This window comes from Pongo abelii, chromosome 3, assembly GCF_028885655.2.
Source record: "Pongo abelii isolate AG06213 chromosome 3, NHGRI_mPonAbe1-v2.0_pri, whole genome shotgun sequence".
Lineage (NCBI taxonomy): Eukaryota > Metazoa > Chordata > Mammalia > Primates > Hominidae > Pongo > Pongo abelii.
Window position 1 is genome coordinate 26,379,937 of NC_071988.2, and position 13,380 is coordinate 26,393,316.

Here is a 13,380-nt window from a genome sequence, read left to right on the forward strand (position 1 = left end):
TCCTGTCCTCTAGTTACTCACAATCTGAGGTGGAATTGGATTATTTTATATTCTGTTCAAATTGGTGCTCTCTCCCTTCTCTTCCCTAACACTTGATTCTTGTTTATGATAAAGATGCTGAAACTGCAGAACACCACAGACCAAGACCGGTCTAAGGATTTTTTTCTTTCTTTTTTTTCTAACAAATACAAGTACTATCTGTATTGTTTCCAGTCCTATGTAGAAATTGAGATTTTCTGACCTGAGGAGATTGGGTCAGGAGTTTATAAGGCTTTCTTGTTATTAAAGTGGTGGTAAGTGGGTTACTCTGAAGCTTGTAGCTAAGTCCTCGTTGAGGCAACCGGTGATTAACCTAAGGTCAGGTCCATTGTGACATCCAGTCACTCTTTTATATTACCATACTTAGGGCATCAAGAGACAAGATTTACCCTAGTTTTACATACCCATAAAAAGCAAGTAAGCATGGTTTAAAAACATGCCTTGAACTTCTACCTGCATCTCCTTTTGTTGCAGATGGTCTCTCTCTTTTTTTTTTCATCACCACAATTCCTCCTCTGCCCCCAATCTGGCCCCCGGTAACCACCATTCTACCCTCTGCTTCTGTAAGTTTGAGTTTTGTAGATTCCAGATAGAAGTGAGATTACCTCGTATTTGTCTTTCTGTGTCTGGCCGAAAGTCTCTCTCTTAGTGCTATACAGAGATCTCTACATACCTTCCTTTAGGAAAGCAGACAATGAATACTTTCCCTGAATTCTTTCTGATATCTAAGAGAAGCAAAAAACCATTACCTGGCAGTGACAGGATATCTAGGAGAAGCAAAAACCATTGCCTGGCAGCATCAGGCTGATTATAGGAATATATTTTTCCCCAAGGGCCTCCTAAAACACAAACACACCCAGAACAAATACTAATATAAGGCAAAACCTGATAGCTGTGTCACTGAAGGTGCATATTTCAAGGTGCCTTTGAGATTTGGGTACCTCATTTTGGAATTCTGAGCAGTCTTTATAGGCAGGTCCATCATCTCGGTGGAGAAGGAGGTCAGCTGGGTGCACCGAGGCAGAACTGATTGGCTAAATTGCCAATGGCCGCAGAATGATCCAGCAACAGTCTGAAGCCAGGAGGACAGAAACAGCTGTATCCAAGCGGCATTGAAATCTGTCTCTAATTACATTCGCCCAATAAAAGCTTGGTTATTTACCATTGGAGAGACGCTTATAACAGCATTTACATCTTTTATCCTTGCAAATAATTTTGCCAGGTTTTTTTTTCTTCCTCTAGGTTTGAAGGGCCAAATGTTGAGAAAGCACATTTCCAGAATGTCCTGTTTTTTGTGTGATGCAATGTAAAATCATCTAATAATTTCAGATGCTAGGGAGGGATGTCTGCTTCTTGAAAAAGAGAGTGAGTCTGTTCACCAGGACTCCACGGTGTCTGTGTTGTGGTCCTGGGAAGATTAGCCAGCCACAGTTCTTCATTTATCTGATGGCAGCTAGCCCGGGTTAACATTCTGAGTGAGTCCTAGTGGTAGAGGTTTCCACAGTCCAGTGGTGCATAAGTACTATTCCATTAGTAGTGGGAGCAACATTTACAGGTCAATAAAGACTTCATAAAGTGCTTTATATGCTGATGTCAGCTAGCACCTAGCACACACGGGTAGCCATTAAACTGGTGGGTTTGCTGAACGGAGTTCATTTTCAGAACCTTGTCAATGAGACGTTCCTAAACAGAAGTGTTAGCACAGCACATGGGAATTGTACTGTTTTCTGAAGCCTCAGTCTTAGCCCAACTGCCTGATTGTAATTTGAAAAATGTCATTTAGCAGTTTCTATATAGATAGCATAATGGTTACTATGATTAGCTTCAGAACCAGACAGACTTGAGTTCAATGCCATCTTTGTTTCTTATGTGATGTGAGCATGAGTTCTTTAATCTTACTGAGCCCGGATTTCTGTCGTGTGTCACGTGGGGAAAATATTACAGCTAAGGCAAAAGGAGAATGCCTTTTCACTATTCTTGATTCCAAGGGAGACATATTTCTGGCTTTGATAATATATGCAAAGTGCTTAGAATATTGTCTAGTTCACATTAGGCATTCCATCAGTGGCCGTTATCATTATTGGAAGTTATTCTGACTCCCTGTGTACTAATTGGGAAATTGAGGGGTGGCTGATGTTATTGCTGCTTACTCTATGACTTGTGAGAGAGCAGAGTTAGACCTAGTTCTTGCTTTTCAGTCTGATGTGGTTTTCACAGTTCTTATTTACCTTAGATGGCTTGGACTGAAAAAATCCGTGTAGGAGGCATCTTTGCAGATTTTATATTAACAAAACAAATAGAACAAATTTCTTCTTTTTCTCTTAAAATAAATACTTTGTATAGGCCGAGCTACCCACTCCATCTTTTCTTCCTTCCCATCCTTTCTCAACCCACGGAGGCCTAGCTTTCAGTTACCCGTTTTTGAGACTGGGGACCTGTCAGTCAGTATCTGCTCACCTCACATGCTCCAGTTTTTGTCCATTAGGACACAGAAACATAATTAAATGTTGAGTAGGAATAAAACACAGAATATATTATCTTCTGTTTCATTTTGCTGCTTAATTCCTTTCAAACTCATTCAGCATATTGGTAAGCCTGAGAAACAGGTGACTAGGTGATTAGGTCTCATTTTCCTTGTCATCTCTGATCAACTGACAAAAATTTTCTGGGACATTGTCTTCTGAAGGATTTTCTGATTATGCGTGTAGGTTCAACAGTGAAAAATCACAGTGGCCAATTTAAAATGATTGCTACGGGTGCAGAAAACGAAAGAGAGGTGGTGGCGTTGGTACCAGGTATTCCATCTGTGCCTTAAGATACTGGGTTAACAGCAGTGCGAGAAAGTCTTTCAGAGCAGGAGTCATTGCTGATCCATCTTGATAAATCCTAACATACATTTGGTGCTTTGCATTTTGTTTTTCAGGTTTATTTATTTATTCAGCAAATATTTGTCGGGTGCCTACAGCATTCCAGGAAACTTGTTATCCAACTAGAAAAGTGTGTTCCCCTGACAATATACAAGCTGTACTGAATTCAGTAGTTTACAATTTCCTTTTTCTATCTCTTCTTTATTTCATTTCTGAATTTCATGTCAGTTCATGCCTTCATTATCTTGACCTGGACTGTTATAACCATGGTTTTCTAGGGAAAAACTGAGTACCCAACTCCATCAACTACCTGAGGTCTTAAAGCACATTTGTAAGTTCTCCCAGGGGAGAGAAGAAGCAATAGTGAGGGAGAAGAGAAAGCAAGGAAGGCCAAGTGGTAGAAACCAAGTTGAAAAGTACTGCCACTGAGAGATTACTGGGAGAAAAAAAAGAATTTATTTGGAGATAGTTTTCAAATAACCACAGATACCAAGAAAGACAAATTTTCTCTTGGAAAATTTCTCTTGGAATTTGGTAGATGGGCACACCCACCTTCTTATTTTTATGAGCTGTAAAAGCTTATGACTGTGACAGTCTCCTAAATGGTGTCCTAACCATCATCTTACACTATCCATTCCATCCAGCCCACTGTTTCTAAATAAATTTTTTCAAGATGTGCACCTCCAGTCATGTCACTCCTCTGCTTAGAGCTCTTTGATGGCTTCCATTGCCCACAGTAGAAGTTTTTTTGTTAGAAATTATCAATGCATGAGGATAACTTGTAAACTGTGTACCAAATGTCTGCTATTAGCTGAATTTCAGTGTTAAAGATTGGGAATAATTTACTTTTTAGGTGTAAATTTTACAATTTTGAATTCCATTATTCTTTGGGGTTGTGAATGATTGCCAGCCAATCTTTTCTAAGTTGTGGGCTACACCATGTGGCATTTGCCACAAGTGCTTGTCATGATGTCATTGTTATTATTTCACTCAGAATCTGGGATTGTCCAGGCATATGTATTCAACATTTTACCGTCAACTGTCATAGATATTGCAGTAGAATAGCCTCTAGCCGATCAAATAAAGTCGACTTTGTAGAGGCTTTATGATGACCCTCTATTCTCATCTTGTTTATCTCTCTAGACAAATCTTTGAGAGTTCCACCTCTTACTCTGTCAAAAATGTTTTTCCACAGCCCCTCCTTCCAATCAATTTAATAAACCCCTCAAATATTTTAAGATCACAATTCAATTCAAGCATTACTTATAAGGTTTACCTTGAGCCCTTCCTCCCTGCTTCTGGTAGAATTGAGTGATCACATAATTGCATAATAATTTAAAAAATGAGGACACTTATCTCTTCATTTCTCATTCATTTCATCAGATCCCAGTAGAAAGTACCTATTGCATCAGTCAGGATAGTCAGGGCCTGCTGTGAGAACAAACAATCCTCAAATCTCAGTGGCTTGCCACAACAAAGGCTTATTTGTTGCACCTGGTTCATGTTCATTGTGAATTGGCTGGCATCTTTCTCTACACCATCATTCAGAGATTCAGGATGAGTCAGCGTCCACTGTCTTAGACACTGCTGGTTATTGTACCAGAGGAAAGACAGAGTCTCACAGAGGCTACTCCATCCCACTGTTATTTGTATTTCTGATTCATTACTTGTAACTAGTAGCATGACACTATTCAAACACACGAAAAAGCCAGGAAACACAGGATTATCTTATGCATGTGAGGCAGAGAGCAAGAAATATCTGGCAAATATTACTTATTATGACCACATTTGCCCAGCATAGAAACATAGAAAACAATCACGGTATTCCCTAGAGTTATGGAGGGGCCTATTTTTCTGGGCACATTTGTGTGACATATATGGACATACTTGGCTGTTCCTTAGCAAAGAAGAATAACTGATAATATACAAGGTGCGCTGTATACAAGGTATGTCTCTGTCACACCTTGTGTCTTCAACTCCTACAGCCAGGTTCAAGGGTTGGGGGGTCTAGAAGCTTCATAGAACACATCCTGTTTTTATTTCTATGGATATCCTAGGTAAGCTTTGCATATCTAAAAACTCTTTGTGAACCATTGTGCTGAGAACTTCATATATAACATTTCACTTCTCATCCAACAATCCTATGAGGTAGGTATTGTTTTCTGGATGGAGAAATAGAATACTAGAGAGGATAAATAGCTTGCTCAAGATCACAGAGCTAAAATGTGGTGGAACTAAATTTAATTCCAGCCTGTCTTCTGAATCTGTAACTGTTATTTTTCTCTTTACCTCTGCAGCATTGTACATGAAACCCAGGGAAATATATTAACTTCCTTTAAAGTTAAATGTATTTTAAACTGGTACCCAGTATCATCTGAGGGTGCTCTAAGTCTTGGTATGTTATATTCTGATATGTAAACCATGTTTCTTATTGTTTTAAACATTTATCTGTCTGCATTTTTAAGGGAGAATATCAAGGGTTTATCTTCTTATACAGTCCTGTTCTGGCAACATGAGGGCATTTTGTAGTGACAGTGAGCTTTAATTCAGAAAAATGGATGGGACAGTGGTTCTCCTGCAGTAAGAGATTTATACGTATTTCCTTCTCTCTGTTAACAGGATTTATTCATCAGCTCTGAACAACACTTGCCAAAGGCTGCACTCTCTCTCCCCTCCATCCCCCGAAATAGCTATTGGTATTTAATAAATAATCATTGTTATGACTTAAAATGCTCGTTATAACCAGATGAAACAAGGCAATTGGGTTTTATTTTTAAAGCAATGAAAAGGAGTTAGTTTATTGCATCTCTTTCAGAGAGCTTAGATGGGGGTTTCAGCCACAATGATGCTACTTTATTATGAATTTCTATCAGTTGGATAGACTAAAATTAACATTTGATGACTTCTTCATTGATATCTGACATTTTTTTCATAGGCAGACTCTAATAAAGAAGTCAGTTAGAGCTATTAGACATATTTTAGAAGAATTTTTGATGCATATCTTCCCTTAGATTATGAAATTTAAATCATTGCTGCTATCAGTTTGAATGCTAATGATATAGCCTGCCAGATGGAAACCTTTCATAAATTTTCACTTTTCTCTTACAGTGGGTTGTAAATCTTAAGTAAATGACTTCTTGGGTGAACTATGTTGATGTCAGCTTTAGTGCCTTATGTCCACACTAATTTCAATGTCGTAAGTACCTGGAAGGTAGGCAACTCTTAATTAAATGCCATTTTCTTTGTGCGTTATTGAGATAGAGCAGAGTGCAGACTCTCCTTGCATTGTCTGTGGCTTACTGGAGAATAGCTCTGCTCTCGCTTTGTCACAAGTGGGTTCTTTTGGAGCTATTTAAATGCTTTGGTGTCATGCAGCTTCTCCTCTCTCAACTAAAACTGTCTCCCTCAATGTGTCTTTCAGAGAGTAAAACACTGTTTCCTTAGCCTTTTGTTCTCCATTTTGACAAAACACATTCTGTAGGTTCTTGCCTTTTTTAACAATTTTTTTTCCTCCAAAAATTGATGTTTTAGTTCTCTTCAGGAGTGCTAATCTCCATATGAGAACCACACTGGATAAAACTCCTTTTTTCCCTATGGGGTTATATCAGTATTCAGACTAAATCTTCCAAAGGACTTTTCTACCAATTATGAAGAGTTCTGATAACTTGTGCCTGCTTATTACTTAGATTTCTTGGGAATTTTTTATTACAAATATTTTTTTTCCTTTAAAACTGAGCCAAATTTTGAAAAGTATTATCACTTATTTTTTTTTTAAAAAACAGCAGACAAAACATAAAATTAAATGAAAGATTGTTCAAACTTTTTATTCCTTGGAAGCCCAAAGGAAAGAGATGATAAAATCACAATAAAAATACTTAGGTGAGCCAACAAATATTCCCAGTAGAAATCTCAGAAATCCTACAGGTAAAACATCTTTTTCCAGTTATTGAGTTATTTTCTCAGCAGTTGTTTATTTATTGATTTGTTTTGCCATTAAACCTACAGACCAAGTGATAAATGTGCTTCCTCTGTTGTTACAATGTAATGCATTGAGCTCTTCTTGAAGCTTCATTAAAATTATATCTAAAGCACCGATTATAAGAAAATGATTAATAATACAATAACATAGAGCAACTGTTCTGTGGGGCTGCTTGGAGTTGCGAGCTTTTTCATCAACTCTGTTTTGTTCTCTGCTTCTATCCATGCAGGGAAGCAAACGCTCATCACCATGTTTTTTCATCAAGCAACAGGAACCATCATTCTGTAGAAACAAAGGCACCGACAAAACATTTCCAACCATTAAAATAATTTTCCAACATGGTTTCAGTAATTAGTGTATTTCATTTTCAACAACTATAATTAAACCTGACCTTTAAGCTAATTATATCTTGACATTTATGATTTTAAACTGGCTTTCCCTGTGGTGACAGTGTGTTAGATTCGGGTTCTAATGCACAGTTTTGTAGTATTTACCTGTTGTCAAAGGGTCTCTGTGTGGCTCGAAGGGGACCATTTTACCCAGCGTCCTGTTGTTGGAGGGCTAATGGTGCCACCAATGGTGCGGAAGGAATATTTTCTTCTACAATATACAGATGATACTGAATTTTTGTAAAAGTGTTTGGATATAATTACAGTCACGGCAGAATCCCTGCTAGAAAATTTCAAAGAAAAGGATGAAAATTAACTCAGAGTCTTAGTGTAGATCAATGTGCTTTTTTTTTTGGATATAACAAGCTGCCATAGGAGAAAAGTTGAGTCAAAGTGAAACTGGGGAGAGAGGAGAAACCAGGATGGCAGACCTGGTCTTGTTGGTTTCCATTAAGCTTGAGCAATGATGGAAATGTTCACTGTTTTTTTCCTTTTGTCTCTCCTAGGCTACTTCCAAATTAGCTTTCCTTTTTCCTGATAAGAAGAAGAATAGCTAATATTTTCTAAGCCTCACTGTGTGCCAGGAATCATGTTAAACACTTCACATGTATTATATTCATCCTTTAGCAGTCCTTGGAGGTAGGGAATCCATAGCCCCTTGATTTTCTTCAAGTGTCAAATGCCAATACTTGGTGAAACAAGACGTATTTTGAAATGTTAATGTTCATGTTTCTTTTTCCCCATTTGTCTTATGTGATCATCCACTGTTTGGTCAGAGGCATCCATATGGCTTTTAAGAATGAGAATACACAGTCAGGTTTGCTTCTCTTACTTCCAAAGTGGGTTCTAAGGGAAGCAGTGCTACAATCAGAGAAGTGGAAAGAGGATAGAGTAAGAACTAGAGAGCCAGGCTGCTCATCGCCTCACCTCCTTGCATGAAAGAGAGCTGGAGCAGGGAGGATACATGACCTTAGTGGAGGGGAGGCAGGAGAGAAGTGGGTTCACGGGAAACGTGGTGCAAAGCAAGTGAAGACGTGTTGTGGGGTGGGTAATAGGAACAGCCAAGCAGAGTACCAGAGGGTACCCTGGAAGCTCAGCCATCACAGGCAGACTGCCAGTGGGGAGAGGACTGGCCATATTCAGGCAGGTGGAGGAGCTGTGCTAGTGGAGCCATTAGCCTCATTGCCCTTGTGAGACCTGAACTTTTCATGGAGAGTTGCCTGCAGGTGGCTCATGGATTGTCTGGTAGGAAGATAACTGTGATGGGACTTCATGAGGCCATCAAAAATCTGGGGGCAGTGGGGGTGGAGGGAATTCACTTTTTTTCTGTGGCCTGGGACATACATAAGTGTCTTAAAATATAGGAGGGAGATCATTACGCTTAGAGAGGCAGGGACATTATGGAAAGGAAAGCCCAAGCTTTATGCTTAGGTAGGACTAGATGTGAAGGGACCCTGTCTTGTAACATGGAAAACGATTTAAGTTCTCACTGGATATTTATTTTTAACAGTGATTTTGGTTAAAAAAATCAAAATCAAGACTCAACCAGGTGGTTTTCTAATGGTGGGATTAGAGGCAGGAGGATACTTGGTTTCGAAAAGGCATCCTGAACTTGTTTTATATTAAACTCAGTGGTTTCTACCTCTTTGCATAACTTTAGGATGCATCTTATTTCTGGGCATCTCATATCTGGGAAGTGAGATGTGTGCTTCACCACTGTGTGTTGCCAAAGAACAGGTTAGATCAAGTGTGTCTATTGACTGGGCAGTGGGAATGGGCTTGGGGAGTAGGATTGAATAAGGCACAAGATAAGCATAAAGATAGGATGTTGTTAAAGAATTAGGACACAGGCCTTGGCAAAGCTATTACAACTTTAAGATTGTTCTGTCATCTTCTCTAGTTTCATCTTCTTGGAGATTTGGAGCCTCTGTGTGGACTGCAATAAAACAAGTTGCTGAAACATTGTGTGAGGACACTCTGGCCCTTGCTTCACTTTAGTCAGGTTTCAGACAATGTCGGTTAGCTTCCATTTACTCAATGTACCTGCATAGAAGTGAACTGATGGCGAATTGGTGATTTTAAAGTACTGGTGGTGAGAAAGGAAGAGAACACTGATTAGAATTTTAAAAAATGTTTTAATTTTTACTTTTACAAATACAGGGAGTACACGTGCAAGTTTGTTACATGGACTAGAAAAATACTAACGAGTAAAAATCGACAGCCATTTGAAGTTAGGGTCAGCCCCAAGGATGTGTCTTGGAGTGGTTATTAGGTGGCTCTGTCATGCATCGCTTATTTTGCTTGTCTATCTGACTAGGCTGCAAGTGCTATGAAGTTAGGGCTGATAGTTTTGTTTAGCTTTGTTTTGTTTTTCCACCTGCATGCTTAGAACTGGTCAAAAATGCTTCCAGATGAGTGGATCCAGCCTTTGGAAAATATTTTACTCTTCATGAAAGGCCAGTCTATATGTGGCCACTCATGCCTCTGTTCTGATCATCATCTTTCTGTTCCAGTTCCCAAGAGGAGTCAGTTTCATGAGTTTTGGGGCCAGGGGCTGCAGAAAATTGTGAAGACTTCAAGGGAGCCAACTCCTTGTTCCCTTCAGCATGTCAACAAGGCAGTGTTGGAGAGCTACTCACTCCAGGTGCTGCTACTATGACAGAGAACCCTGGACCACTCCTACTGATGTTGACTTACAGAGGAACTAGTTGGTTGGCCTTGTGGCTAATTTGTTCTCCATCTGGGGCAGGCTGTATAGCCTGTATATCCAACTTCATCTCACAGGAGACAAATAGACTGGACCTATCCTTGCAAGTGCATTGGGTGGATCAGATGTTTAGCAAGATCCATATAACTCTAATCTCTGGTAGATTTATTATCTGAGTCTTACAACCCCCTGGTGTCTTGAAGACTGTAATCTATAAAATGTGTGGTGAGTAAAACAGCTAGCCAGAATGCCATTCCTAACGTGTTATTGGCCTGTAACTCTGCCAAGAAGGCTCAGAAAGTCATAAATCTGATGTGATTTTATAGTGGCAGACTTAAGTGTAGTCAATGACAAGATAGTCCTGTTATTTTACTGGCAGGGGATCACCAACACACTGAGACTTACACATCTGGTCTATTATGAGTTAAAAGTAACACTGAATTTAAATTGCTTGTAACACAGGATATATCTAAATATTCACTGTGTATTTATTTATCTCTGCAGTTCAGAGCCTTTTCTGACCAGAGTCTTTACATTTCTGTGCTAACAGTTATTCTTTATCAGTAATGATTTTTCTGGAGCCATTTGATTTGACTGTGCAGTGACACATGATATTTGGATAAACCAGGATTTATTTCCTCTTTAGCTCTGCACATGGAGTTTGGTGACATGTTTACAAGAGATCACCTGTGATGAGGACAAAGGTCGGTGGAAAGCTGTTCAAACAGAGAGACTTGGCCTTGAGGAGCCCATTTGAACCTCAACTCTTGACCTGTTCATTGACTGTGTTGGCTAATTGGGTCTTCAGTGCAAAGCAAGAAACAATGCTCAGCTTTGCTAACTGTTTGTGTAGCCAGAACATGAAAATCAATCTACCGATGACCAAAAGGGCGTAGCAAACAGCATCCCTGTGGAGTTGGGTGTTTTTGGCCTTGGCGTTCCACAGATGTGACCTGAGAATTCACACAACTTACCTGAAGATGCAATTCATATAATTAATATGTTCACTGCATGAAGATTTTATTCACCGTAAGTTGGGATGGTGAGAGACGGACAGAAAACACAGAAGCCCGAGGTAAGTAGAAATGTGACCCATGAAAGCAGTTTGGGTTCAGTTGAAAAGATTATGCACATTCTGATATCATTGAATTGTATTCTTTTTTTTTCACATCAGTGAGATGTGAAGAATTTTGCAGCTTGTGAAGAAATAAATCATATGAACACAAAACAAAAAAATCCACCTCTCTTTGGATACATTCCTTGGTTTAACTCCAAAGAAGTAGCTTGTGTGGCTACTCCTAAAATGTGTGAAATACCACCTGGCTGGGTCCCAGGGAAAAAACCAACTTGGGGGTCCCTGAGTCCTGAAGTCTCCTGGCAGCTCAGTCCTTGTTAGTATTTGAGATAAATAAAACAATTGATCTTATCTGAAAACTGCATAGAAAGTAGGAATGTTTTTATTCAATTGAAAATGAAAAAAAAAAAGCTCTTGACTTTTTTTTTTTGTTGGAGTCTTGCTCTGTCACCCAGGCTGGAGTGCAGTGGCGTGATCTCAGGTCACTGCAACCTCCACCTCCCGGGTTCACGCCATTCTCCTGCCTCAGCCTCCTGAGTAGCTGGGACTACAGGTGCCTGCCACCATGCCCGGCTAATTTTTTGTATTTTTAGTAGAGACAGGGTTTCACTGTGTTAGCCAGGATGGTCTCGATCTCCTGACCTCGTGATCCGCCCGCCTCGGCCTCCCAAAGTGCTGGGGGCTCTTGACTTTTTAAAAAACTTAATGCTGTCAGATCCAAAGGAAGTTAAATAAGTATGCATTTGGATTTAGAATCTTGATTAAAGAAATATCTTGGAAATGAGCCCCATAGCACAGGACCCTCTTCGGTAGAATTTATTAGAAAGATCCCAAGTGGCAAGCATCATTTTTATTTTCTCTTTCTCATTTAAGGTGGGAAGCTCTTTGCTCTTTTTTAAGATGCTTACTGCTGAAGTAAGTACAAAACAGGTAAGCACATTTTAATCAGGGGATATTTTCAAGGCTTGCAACAGTAAGTTACATTGGATCTATCCAGGAAAGCTTTTTAAAAATCCCCAAACCTATCTCACATACTTTATTTTTAACAAAGGAAGGGAAGAGAAAAGAGAAAATAAAGAAGGAATAAATCAATATAATGTGGCAGATGCCTTTCTCACTGCCTATAATTGTGTAAAGAAACAATACACTGCAGTAAAACTCGGCGGATTTTATTTGGTTTATTAGCTCCAACTGCATCTCAAGCTGTCTCACTGCCCCACTTTTAGACAATACATGACATCATAATTGCTTCTGGCATTTTACAGTAATAGATACTGGTGAGAGTTGTCTGAGTTGGTTTTTTTTCTTGCCTCCCCTCACTTTATGAGTACTTCTTTGGAAAACAGCAACCTCTCATTTGCAGCGCATGCACATTTTGGCTAAGATAGTTCTTCACTACGCTGCCAGCAAAGATATTCTGCTCTATTTAAATTCGAAGGCAGCTTTCTTCAATCCACCAAACAGATCCTTAGGTTCTCCCAATGAGGCCTATCAGCTTACTCAGTGTGGTACTCCTGTCCAGGGTGCTGAACTGGGGAGATTAGCCAAATTAACCAAAACCAGGGCAAAAATCATTCTCAGGAAATCCAGATTCCTAAAGTAAAACCTTGGGTCACTTAATAGTATTTATATTCCACAATATATGTAGAGATTTTCTTCTGCTCTGCATGAATGACCTCTGTTAGGTGCTGAAGACCCAGCAAACAAACCAGTGGCAGAGAGGTGGCTAAATGAAGTCACCAAGGCAAATGTGAGTTGAAAATTGACCCAAGCACTGGATGACAAGGACATCTTTATAAATATGTGAAGCTGATGCAGGCTTTGACTGCCATGCAGCAGATTAGCATTGTTAAACTGTGTCACAGTCCAAACAGTGCCTGGCTAGAATATTTATTATGTTACTTAATTTTGCTGAACAAACAGACTATATTTATCAGCACAGGGAAGGAGCTCCCCTTTCAAGGGCCAATTTGTCCAGAAAAGTATCAGATAAACATACATTGTTAGAGATGGCAGGGTTAGGGGGGATGATTTTAAGCCTCACTTTTATAGGTGAGGGCACAGAGAACCAGAGAAGGTAAGTGACTTTCCCAAGGTCGCATAGCTATTATGTGGTAGTGCTGGGACTAATTTTCTAGTCTTCTGATACCTTGAAAATTGTTATTCCCATTGAGACAAGCACCCTCATAGCTGGGGAACAGCCTGCAAACCTATGAACAGTTTCTGCTTTCCTGCAGAGTCACGTGGTGATAGTGGTCCTGAGCAACTTTATGTTTTCTCTCTGATATCCCTTAACACTGACCTTTGGGAGGAATAAGACATAT

The 13,380-nt window shown here is 39.5% G+C and overlaps 1 long non-coding RNA gene across 1 annotated transcript in view; it reads left to right on the forward strand.

The window, feature by feature from the left end:
• The window catches only part of LOC134761347 (uncharacterized), a 50,098-nt gene extending 38,112 nt beyond the window's left edge, over positions 1-11,986 (forward strand). The window contains exons 2-3 of the long non-coding RNA XR_010139868.1: positions 10,628-11,056; positions 11,930-11,986. This is a non-coding gene — a long non-coding RNA (uncharacterized LOC134761347). The remainder of the gene's footprint in view (positions 1-10,627; positions 11,057-11,929) is intronic.
• The last annotated feature ends 1,394 nt before the right edge of the window (positions 11,987-13,380 follow it).